The 10,837-nt window shown below is 42.6% G+C and overlaps 1 protein-coding gene across 6 annotated transcripts in view; it reads left to right on the top strand.

The window, feature by feature from the left end:
- The first annotated feature begins 2,582 nt into the window (after positions 1 to 2,582).
- AKAP11 (A-kinase anchoring protein 11) overlaps positions 2,583 to 10,837 on the top strand; it is a 58,830-nt gene continuing 50,575 nt past the window's right edge. For 5 of the 6 annotated variants that reach the window (XR_003609388.2, XM_028103802.2, XM_088021851.1 and 2 more), the window contains exon 1: positions 3,175 to 3,258. The gene's annotated coding sequence lies outside the window, so the exon portion shown is untranslated. Of the gene's footprint in view, positions 2,675 to 3,174; positions 3,259 to 10,837 lie in introns of those variants that run through there. The other variant, XM_028103809.2, reaches the window with a different exon arrangement.

Raw genomic sequence — 10,837 nt, 5'->3', positions numbered from 1 at the left:
TCCCGCATCGGGCTCCCTGCTCGGCAGGGAGTCTGCTTCTCCCTCTGACCCTCTTCCCTCTCGTGCTCTCTCTCATTCTCTCTCTCTCTCAAATAAATAAATAAATAAAATCTTTGGGGCGCCTGGGTGGCTCAGTCGTTGAGCCTCTGCCTTTGGCTCGGGTCATGATCCCAGGGTCCTGCTCCGCTGGAGGCCTGCTTCTCCCTCCCCCACTCCCCCTGCTTGTGTTCCCTCTCTTGCTGTGTCTCTGTGAAATAAATAAAATCTTTACAAAAAAAAAAAAAAAAAGAAATGGATCTCAATCTTAAATTTCTTCTCACTTCATATTCGTTGTATTCCAAATAATTGTAGAGCAAAAGAGACCACAATGACTGTCTTGCTAGGGTGAGTTGGGAGGATCTATGGCTCTATTAATACATATTTGAATGATGGAGTTGAGCCCATTGTTCATCTAAATTAGCAGTACCAAGCAGCTGTTTCAGTTAATCATTATGAGGACAGCAAACAGCACTCAAAACAGCACTCCATTTTTTTCAGCATTTTAAAAGAATGGTCTTAAATTGCTAAAATAAAGCCTTTTCTCTTTTTAGCAGTTCTCCTTTTAAAAAAGTAACCCCAAAATGTTTCTTGAAATCTTATTTTCATTAAAATTAAAGTCTTAGCTTAACTTTAAAATGTTGCTCCTAATCTTTTAAATATTTTCTATTTCTTAAATCTTGATCAGGAACATGTGAACCATTATTTATTAAATACTACTCAAGTTCAAAATAGCTACAGGGAATACGAGGTTGAGCAGGTGGCAATGCTTCCGTTTTCACACTCTGAGAAGGTCAAGGTTTCTTAGGGAAGCATTCCTGGTATCTGTATTAACCAGTTTCATACTTCCTCAGCTGTGTGTGTGTGCCTGTGTGTGTGTGTGTGTGTGTGTGTGTGGAAGCGCAGGCGCATCCAATTTCATTTGGCTTGTGCTGCTGACTCGTAGAGTTTACAAAAATTTCATTTCCCTTTCCAGCTTCCGTCTTACTGGTGCATGCATGCCAGAGTGTAATTCAGGCTTAACCACTCTGTGCGTAGGCTAAATTGTCTTGTTTTATGTAGGAGGAAGCTGACACTCAGGAATGATAAGGAACCTTGATTTAGTTGCTTTACCGGTTAATGAGAGGTCTTCCGGTTGGAATTTGTCCCCTGATGTCTGTTTCTTTTAGTGAAACATTTTCATTTTCTAGCCTTTAACCTCTGTCTTTTCAAATCTTATACTTAGGAATAAATATCAGGACTGAACATCACTTTATGTTGTTTTTTTCTTAGAACTGACTTTAGGAATAGACAGAAGAGGTGGTTATCTGTGTGGTGTACGTGGAGGGAAAAAAATCAAATGTGACTTTCCTTTTGGGATATTCATTTTCCCAAGTTACAAAAAAATTTCCATTAATTTCTTTTATTGTAATTAAATAGCAGTAAATGAAGATGTATCCAGATGTTTTTCACAAAAGGCAGCAAACAACACCAGGGCTCTGACCTAATGGAGTCTAGAAAAGTAATGTCAAGGTCATTGGAAATTAAGCCTTTCAGGATTGTGTCTGTCTTGGACTACAAGTCTCAATCTCCCTGCTTCCTCAGTGACCTCCTTAAAATCAATCTCTACAGGGAAGAGCTTTAAAGACAAAAAAGGGTAAAGCACAGGTGTTTCTCCCCTCTTTAGAATTCTCCAATGATTTCCATTGCATTTAAATTCTCAATTACTGTCTTAGCTTACAAAGTCTTGCAGGATGTGGCCCATGTTTGTCTACTTCTCCAAGCTTATTTCTTCATACTTTCTCATATTTTCCCCCTCAAACCCAACTTAAGGCCTCCGAATTAGCTGTTTCCTTTGCCTGGAATGCTCTTTCCTCTGATGTTTGCACGCCTGTTATGCAAATCACTGCTTAAGCGTCTCCCCCAAAGGACCGCCCCTCAAGCAGCCACCCAATCACAATCACCATCACATCATTTACTGTATTTTCTTTGCATTGAGCTTGACGCCCACGGACATTTTTTCTTTCTCCCCTCCTCCCCCATTAGCACCCTAGAACCTAGACTCATTTGTCATCATCACTGCTCAATCGACGGCCTGGAGTAGTGTCTGACATTTGTACTAGCTCAATAAAAATTTGTTGAATGAAGACATCAACATATGAATGCACCCGTTGTTCTCTGTTCCCCCGCCCCCAAAGAGTGCAAAACTCATAATGAGGATAAACTTCAAAATGTCTTTCTCATCTACCAGGTATTTCCACCTTTGAATAGATGTCCATGAGGAGACTGTGCAACTTGACTGGGCGAGGGCTTCCGATTCTAAATGTAAATAATCACATATTAGCTTTTCGTCTAGGGTTTGGTTTCTCAGTGACCAATAGTTTACTTCCTGATTCCGATACTGTGTAAATTGGTTAGGGTGAGCACTAGGGCCCGGAGATCCCTTGATGCTAATTGTTGAGGTTCGGATAGGGCCGTCGGCCCGGTGCGCTGTGAGTGGTCCTCCCTAGAGATGCTGGGGAGAAGGGGCGGAGCCACCCCAAAGGATGAGCCTTACTTGGGCCGTCAGATCTGCTGGGGCTGCCGCTTTGGGAAGAGCCCCGGCAATCGGAAGACAGCAAAGCTAGTGGCGAAGAAGAAGCCCAGCTGAGCCCAGGAGGTAAGACCAAGGGGTTGAAAGAAAGGAGGAAGGGCCTGAAACCAAACCTGCAGAACCAGCCAACGCTTCGGTATTTTGCCAGAGGAAAGGGTTAAACCGTTTCCAAGGAAACGGATCAGGAAGCGCGCAAGACGTTCGCCGCAGGTTCGTAGGTCAGCCAGGAATTTAAAGCTCCCACGGCTGAGCGGATTCTGGCCAATAGAGAGGCCGCCTGAACATCACGTGACGCGCGGGGCCGATCCGCTAGCTGCCCCAGAGCTCGTGGGAAGGTTTTTCCGGCTCCTTCTTTCATTTTTTAAAAGCCCACCCACTTTTGCGCGGGCTTGGTCACAGAGTTCTTCTCGCGAGAGGTCCCGCACCCTCTCGCGAGAGTGAGTGGGAGGCGTGGGGACTAGGTGGTGTTGCGGACTGGAACTGCGGCGGCGGAAGCCGGGGGTGGGCAGGGCGGGGGCGGGCCGCGGGGCGGGGAGGGGGGGAGGGTTGGGGGCCGGTGCGGGAGGGGTGCCCGCCTGCTCGGCGGCTCGCGCGACTAGTCGTTGCGGGTCGGTGACATGCCTGTGAGCTGCGGAGGCTGCGGCCCCCAGGTGAGGCGGGTGCGGATCCGCCCGCAACATAAGCCGCGCGTTGGCCGGGGTGGCGGCGTGGTGCGGGGCCGCGGTGGCTGGAGCGGCCGGGCTCGGGCGCCCCAGCCTCTCCGCCGGCCCACAGTCCCTGCTCTGATTTCGGGGCTGCCCAGAGCTGCGCCTTGGCACGGCGGTGGGAGGAGGGCGGGAGGAGCTGGGCGGTGGAAGGAAGCCCGCGGCACCGGGCGTGGGGGGAGGGGATGTCCGCGGGTTCGAGACGGGTCTTCTGGGGTCCAGCGTGTAGCGGCCGAGTTGTAGCCCCTTTGACAAGCTCAGTTTCCATCCCCAGGATGGTCTTCAGAGCCGGATCTCTTCGGTGCGTAGGGTGCGTGTGCTTAGTTTGTGTTCGTGGTGCGCGCACAAGAGCTTATGCAGGAGGAGGAGGACGTTGCACTTTGTCCCCGAGCAGCATCCTTCACTGTCAGAACCCCAGAGCCATGGAACCAGGCGCAACCCAAATCTTGTGGCAGAAACGGAAGGCGTCAAGCAGCTCCTGGGAGTGTTGGTGTTTGGATTTGCAGTCAAATTTTCTCTGAGGCTGTTTGTTGTTAATGGTTTAAATGCTGGCCATCCATATCCCGAATGGATTTTTATTATACCAGGCACCTACTCTGCTTTACACGAAAATATGTGGATGTGACCAAAGTATTAAAAACGTTGGTAAAATGGCAGTGGCAGTAGAATCTAAACCACGACAGTGGTATAGCTTGGTAGCGATTCTGCTTTCCGTCTCCTCTAAAATCTTATTAAACTGCAGGTGGTTTAGACTTAAGATGTTAAGGAAATTTCAGGCTGAGAAATACAGCTGACACACATAGCTAATGGTTTTAGTGCAAATCAGAGTTAAAAATTCTGGTTCTCTTTTCAGCTTCGTAATTATTCAGTCCGTTGCAAAACAAGTAAGCTTTAGCTTCTTCCCACCATGTTAGGGATATTATAGTTATATTGATTGATACTGATTTTGATATGTCTGGAAATAGAAAATTTAGAGTACTCAAGATATAAGGTACTCAGTAATGCAAAGATGGTTTTAATGTCTTGTTTATGATTTTAGAGTAATTGGCAGCACAGTTCCCAGCATGATTAGTGTCAAAATAGTGCATTTTAATGAATCTTTTTAAACTTTTTAAAGTAATACCGTGGTTTTTCTTACTTTCTTATGTTCTTTCTGGCAGAACTACCCAGGGTTGACAGTGAATTTCACTGTTAGTTGTGGCTGTGAGTAACAGAGCAGTTTATGAGAGATTAAAGAATTCAAGGCAGTCAGAACAAATGGGTTCCCAGGCTGAACTGGTAATTAGTGATTAGTGAATGTACCCAGATAACTGCACTATTGCTGAAGGCCTAGAGGTATACTCCTAGGCTAGTGACATTTCTTAGTTGTTGAGGATAGGGGACTTGCTGAAGACCCTGAACTCACAGAAGAGAGCTTCTTTAGCTTCTAAATTCCTGGGATAAATCTAGAATCTAAAGAAATCCTCCTTTACCTTTAGAGGCCGAGGCCGGAAGGAGGATAGTATATTTAATGTTTTTTTTTTTTTTTAATTCCAGGAACTTACTGTCTGGAAAAAGAAATCAAGTCAGGTGGCACATTACAGGTCATTTTTAGGGGAAATTTCCACTTATAAGTAGGCAGTGGAGTTCTGTTGCATACTTGAAGAAAATGTGAAAAACTTAGGAAATGTCTTTTTGAGAATGGGCAAAAGACTGGTCTAGATTTAAAAAGTTCCCTCCCATTTCATCTTGGCAAACTTGATTTTCAGGGACAGAAAAACAGAATTTTTTCCTAGTCTTTGTAACCTTTTGGTAAGGGTTTCAAGCCTTTAGCATGTAGATATTTGTTGTTTTGTCTCGCCTTTGAAAAGTAATTGAAGGGGGGGGTGCCTGGCTGGCTCAGTTGGTGGAGCATGTGACTCTTGATTTTGGGCTTGTAAGTTTGAACCCCACATTGGGTGTAGAGATTCCTTAAAAATAAAATCTTTAAGCAAAAAGAAAAGTAATGAAGTTTTCGGTAGGATAATTATTTAGGCAAGTCGAATGTGTTCTTTTTCTGTCAGGTGGCCTGGATTTTAGTAATAAAGTCAACCCCTTGGAGGGAATGAGGAATGGACAAGTCAGGAAAAGATCTGCACTTAGTTTGGTCTTGACTGAAGGGTGTATCAACTGGTAAGGTAGGGAAAGGAAAGAAAAATACTCTTACCAGTTTCGAAACAGACCAAAAATATCCAAATGTTTTCATTCTGCTACTCGTCTTTGCATATAAAAGTTCATTTTATTGTTACATACTTCCTAGAGTAAAGGTGTTTGAAGTGTATGGAGACTGAACAGTTTAAAAGGTGAAAAGTTAACATTTTTTGATTAATCTGAGAATGTTTCATGAGAAAAAAATAAATGGTGGGGTCATCTGGAATAGACTGGATGTAACTTGAATGAAAATGAGGCAAAATACAGAGTTTGGGCTTTGGAGTCAGTCAGATCTATTACTTAATACAGGTGAGCCTCCATTTCCTCATCCCTGATGGCGAAGGGTCAAAATACCTCAAAGTTATTTTGAAGCACATAGTAGCTGCTTATTCAGTGTTTATCCTTTGACCTCTTTTAATGGCTTGAGGATTATTTGGCTGCAAGAGTCAAAAACCCCCTTGAATGAACTCAGTTTAAAAAAGGCATTTGTCATAACACTTGGAGGACTGCATCTGAAGCCCATTGCGTGAAGTCCAGCTCAGGATCCTGGGAACTAGAAAATCTTTAGGCAGTTAGGTACTCTTCCGGTTTTTCCCTGGGAACACATGGTCTTGTCTCTGCTACTCTGGACTCTATCTGTTCCGATTTCTTTTAAATTGGCTCTCTTTAAAGCTCTTGGTTTCTGCTTCCCTCTGACTTCGGTTTGCATGAAACTTTGGTTTGCTGTGGTGCCAACTCACTTTGCTTTTGCAGCATGGTTCTCAGCAAGTGTCTCCATATCTTCATTCTGAATTTCTGGAAAGATAGTCCTGTGGGCCAGGTATCTACTTGTCCCTTTGGTTGAGGAAAGGGGAAGATGGGAATGGGAAAATGGATGGGAAGGAGATTAGGTATGTCTTTAAGTTTGTACTTTTTTTTAATATTTAAAAAAATGTATTTATTTGAGAGAGAAAGCAGAGTGAGCCAGAGAATGCCAGTGGGGGGAGGGAGGGCAGAGGGAGAAGCCGACTCCTCGCTGAGCAGGGAGCCCAGGATCATGACCTGAGCTGAAGGCAGACGCTTAACCGACTGAGCCACCCAGGCGCCCCCAGTTTGTACTTTTTTAGACTGGGTACTGCACGTTTCTAATGAAGAGGGGACGAACAGGGAGGAAATGATGGGTACCTCTGGTGTAGTTTAACATCCTGCCGTTTGAGTTTTCCCCACAGTACTACACTGAACTTGCTGTCAGTAATGGTTTCCTTCAGGACAGAGTCTTCTAGATTTGTAAGTTAAGGCAAATTACATAAGCGTTTTGTGCCTCAGTGTCTTTCTATGTAAGATGGGTATAGTAACACCAACTTGTTGTGAGGAATGTGAATTCTTTTTATTTTTTTATTTTAATTTTTTTAAAGATTTTATTTATTTGAGAGAGAGAGAATGAGAGACAGAGAACACGAGAGGGAAGAGGGTCAGAGGGAGAAGCAGACTCCCTGCCGAGCAGGGAGCCCGATGCGGGACTCGATCCCGGGACTCCAGGATCACGACCTGAGCCGAAGGCAGTCGCTTAACCAACTGAGCCACCCAGGCACCCCTGTGAATTCTTTTTAACAGCAATTAAGCAGTGCCTGACTGGCACAGTGTAAGGAGGTGGTATTATTACTCCCGACTGCATACTGGGATCGAGACTCCTGCGGCATTCAGAGATGAAAGAATATCATTTCTACCCTCAGGAGTTTATAAGTTTAATACCATTCCAGATATAAAACTATTTCTTGACTCCAGTGACACTAAATTTTTCTAAATCTCTACTCCTGCTTTTCCAACTGCCCCATATTTGTGGTATTTGTTTACCTGCCCAGCAACCCTTTATGGCGGTTGTCCCCTTAGATTCTCTCTTGATCTTCTGTTCCTAGTCTCTAGGATCAGCTTTCAAGTTCTGTATGTATAGATGGTTCCTAGAATAACAGCTTTAGCTGTGACCACCCCAACCAATGTATATATTTTAGGTGCCTTTTGGATATTATATTGACATAGAACACTATCTTCCAGTTGCCCTATAATTGGCAAAGGCTCCACTTTTCTTCCTGCTCCCCAAGGTTGAAACCTTAAAATTATCTTTCACGCTCTTCTTTCTTTTTTATGCCTTGTATATCCTGTCAGTTAATAGGTTTTGCACAGGCTTTTAGGATGCCTCATATGTACCAAGCACTGGGCCATTGGCAAAGCAGATCCATTCACTCATTCCTGCTACTGGCGGATTAGGGTAGAGCCTTATTACTATTTGCAAGAGCTACTTAAATGTCTTTTCAACAGTATATTCTTTGAGTCATGGTGTTGTAGATGTCACTGATAAATGTTTTGCTGGGTTAAAATTCTGAACATGTTTTTTGTTAAAATCTTGTAGATGGGGGTTATGTAGAAGATTAAGAATATTACTTAAACTTCTAAGCCATGTATTCACTTTGAAAGCACAGCCTGAAGATTTTAGGTTTTTTTTTTTTTTTTTAAAGCTGTGTTTATTGTTGGTATACAGGAAACTAGAGAAGCAAGGATCTTAATGGATAATCACTTAGGTCATACACAAATTGGGTCTTTTTTTATGATTGATTATTGTTTTGAAAGAGAAAACAAAGTAATAACTGATAGCTGTGGTATTTTTAGGTTTTATGTCAAACAGCAAGTCTGTTCTTAAGGAAGAAGCAAATATTTGAATTCCTGCTATATCAATTCCTGCTATATCAGATACTGTTTTTACATATATTATGTAATTGCATTCTTATAGCAATCCTGTGAAGATGAGCCTTAGCTTCCTTATTTTGCAAAAAAGGGAGATAGCATCACCTTTATGCCACTGTTTGCCTATTAGGTATTATTCTGTTTTGTTTTTAATGGTTGCTCTAGGGTTTATAAGATAACTTTAACTTATCAATATCATTTTTTTGTATACTGTAGGAACAGCATTCTTTTTTAACTCCACCCCACCACACTGTGTTGGCTTTATTTTATCATGCCTTTTATTTGTGTATGTTGTAAACCCCAGTATATGTTGTTATTACTTTTAGTTTAAATAGTTATTTATTAAAGGGATTAAACAAGGAGAAAATACCTCTATAAAATATCTTTTGTATTGCCCTCATATTTACCCTTTCAGGCATTCTAAATTCCTTGTTTAGATTCAAACTTCCATCTGGTATTGTTTTTCTCTTGCCTGTTATTCTAGTGATGGTTGGCTGGTGATGAATTCTCACAGCTTTTTTAGTTCAAATAAACTTATTTTGCCTTAATTTTTGAAAGATATTTTCATTGGGTATGGATATCTCAGTTGACACTTTTTAAGAAAAAATATTTACTTATTAGAGAGAGAGAACATGTGCACAAGTGTGGGGGAGGGATGGAGGGACAGGGAGAGAGAGAGAGCCTCAAGCAGACTCCCTCCTGAGCACAGGGACCCACAAGGAGCTCTATCCCGGGACCCTGAGATTAAATCTAACCCATGATCTGAGTCGAAATCAAGAGCTGGACCAACTGACTGAGCCACCCAGGCACCCCATCAGTTGACACTTTTTTGAGATGTTGCTCAATTATCTTATTTATGGGCCAGCATAGTTTCCGCCAAGAAGTCTGCTTTCTTTATTCCTCTGTATGTAATGTATACTTTTCTTTCTTGTTTAAGATTTTTCTATCACTAGTTTTCAGAAACTGCATTATGATGTACTTGGTGTGGTTTTCTTTTTGTTTATTTTTCTTAGGGTTTGTTGATCTCCCCCCTTGCACCTGTCAGTTCGCGGTTTTCATCAACTTTTGGAAATTCTGAGCCATTTTGTCTTCATATAGTGTTCTTCTCCCCCACATTCTTGGGGAGTCCAATTACCTTTCACAGTGAATCACTGATGCTGCTTTGTTGTGGGTTTCTTTGTGCTTCATTCTGGATAGCTTCTATTGCTATGTCTTTAAAGTTCATATTCTCTTATAGTTCTCTAATCTGCTGTTGATTGTACCCAGTATGTATTTTATTTTAGATTTATTTTTATCTCTAGAAGTTTGGTTTGGATCTCTTATATTTTCTGTTTCCTTAGGACCATGTTTTCCTCTCCTTCTTGAGTATATGGAACGTATTTGTAATACAATTTTAACATCTTTTCTGTTCATTCCATCATTTTTGTCATTTCTGGATCTGCACTTAATGACTTTTTTCTTCCTGGTTATGGTTCATATTTTTCTCCACTGGTAATTTTTGACTGTGTGCTAGCCATTGAGTTTTCTGCTGTTGCTTGCTTGATTTTGTTGTATTTTTTTTTTTAAGAGTGTTGGATTTAGTTGGGGTTCACAGGTTATTTGGAACCTGTTGGATTGTTTTGAAGCTTGCTTTTAAGCTTTGTTAGGGTGACTACAGAACAGCCTCTGGTGTAGTGCTGACTTAGTCCCCCAACCAAGATGATTTCCTTCTAAGGAGGCCATCCTTTGCCTAACATATTACAAGGTTTTTCCACTCTGGTTGGTGGGAGTGCAAATTATTCCAAGCCCACTGGAGGGTGTTATGCTTAGTGAAATAAGTCAATCAGAGAAAGACATGTATCATATGACCTCACTGATATGAGGAAATCTTAATCTCAGGAACAAACTGAGTGTTACTGGAGTGGTTGCAGGTGGGAGGGATGGGGTGGCTGGGTGATAGACATTGGGGAGGGTATGTGCTACGGTGAGCGCTGTGAATTGTGCAAGACTGTTGAATCACAGATCTGTACTTCTGAAACAAATAACGCAACATATTTTAAGAAAAAAGAAAAAGAAGAAGATAGCAGGAGAGGAAGAATGAAGGGGAGTAAGTCAGAGGGGGAGACGAACCATGAGAGATGATGGACTCTGAAAAACAAACTGAGGGTTCTAGAGGGGAGGAGGGTAGGGGGATGGGTTAGCCTGGTGATGGGTATTAAAGAGGGCACATTCTGCATGGAGCACTGGGTGTTATGCACAAACAATGAATCATGGAACACTACACCAAAACAAATGATGTAATATATGGTGATTAACATAACAATAAAAAAATTATTCCAAGCCCTGTCTGGCTCTAGGTATTGTTTGGCTTGCTGCTCTTTGGTAGGTAATTATTTCCCCAATCTCTGATACTCGGCACAGATCAGTATTTGACCAAAGACCCTGGAAGAACCCATTTGCAACTCTCTGATGCTGTCAGTCTTTGTGAGCTCTCTCTCCAGTGCACTGCCCTGCAAATTCTAGCCACCTTGACCTTCGCAGACTCTCATCTCTGTCTCTGCAACTTGGTGAGACCGCCATACTGCTTGGCTTTCTTCTCTCCATGCTGTGACCTGGAAATAGCCGGCAGCTAGTGTTTCCCTTCTTTTAGTGGTCATTG

This window comes from Eumetopias jubatus, unplaced genomic scaffold (genome assembly GCF_037043125.1).
Source record: "Eumetopias jubatus isolate StellerSeaLion01/CBP00866 unplaced genomic scaffold, mEumJub1_p1.0 scaffold_3, whole genome shotgun sequence".
In the NCBI taxonomy this organism is placed as follows: domain Eukaryota; kingdom Metazoa; phylum Chordata; class Mammalia; order Carnivora; family Otariidae; genus Eumetopias; species Eumetopias jubatus.
The sequence above is the reverse complement of the archived record's forward strand: the minus strand, read 5'-3'. Positions and strand labels throughout refer to the sequence as shown.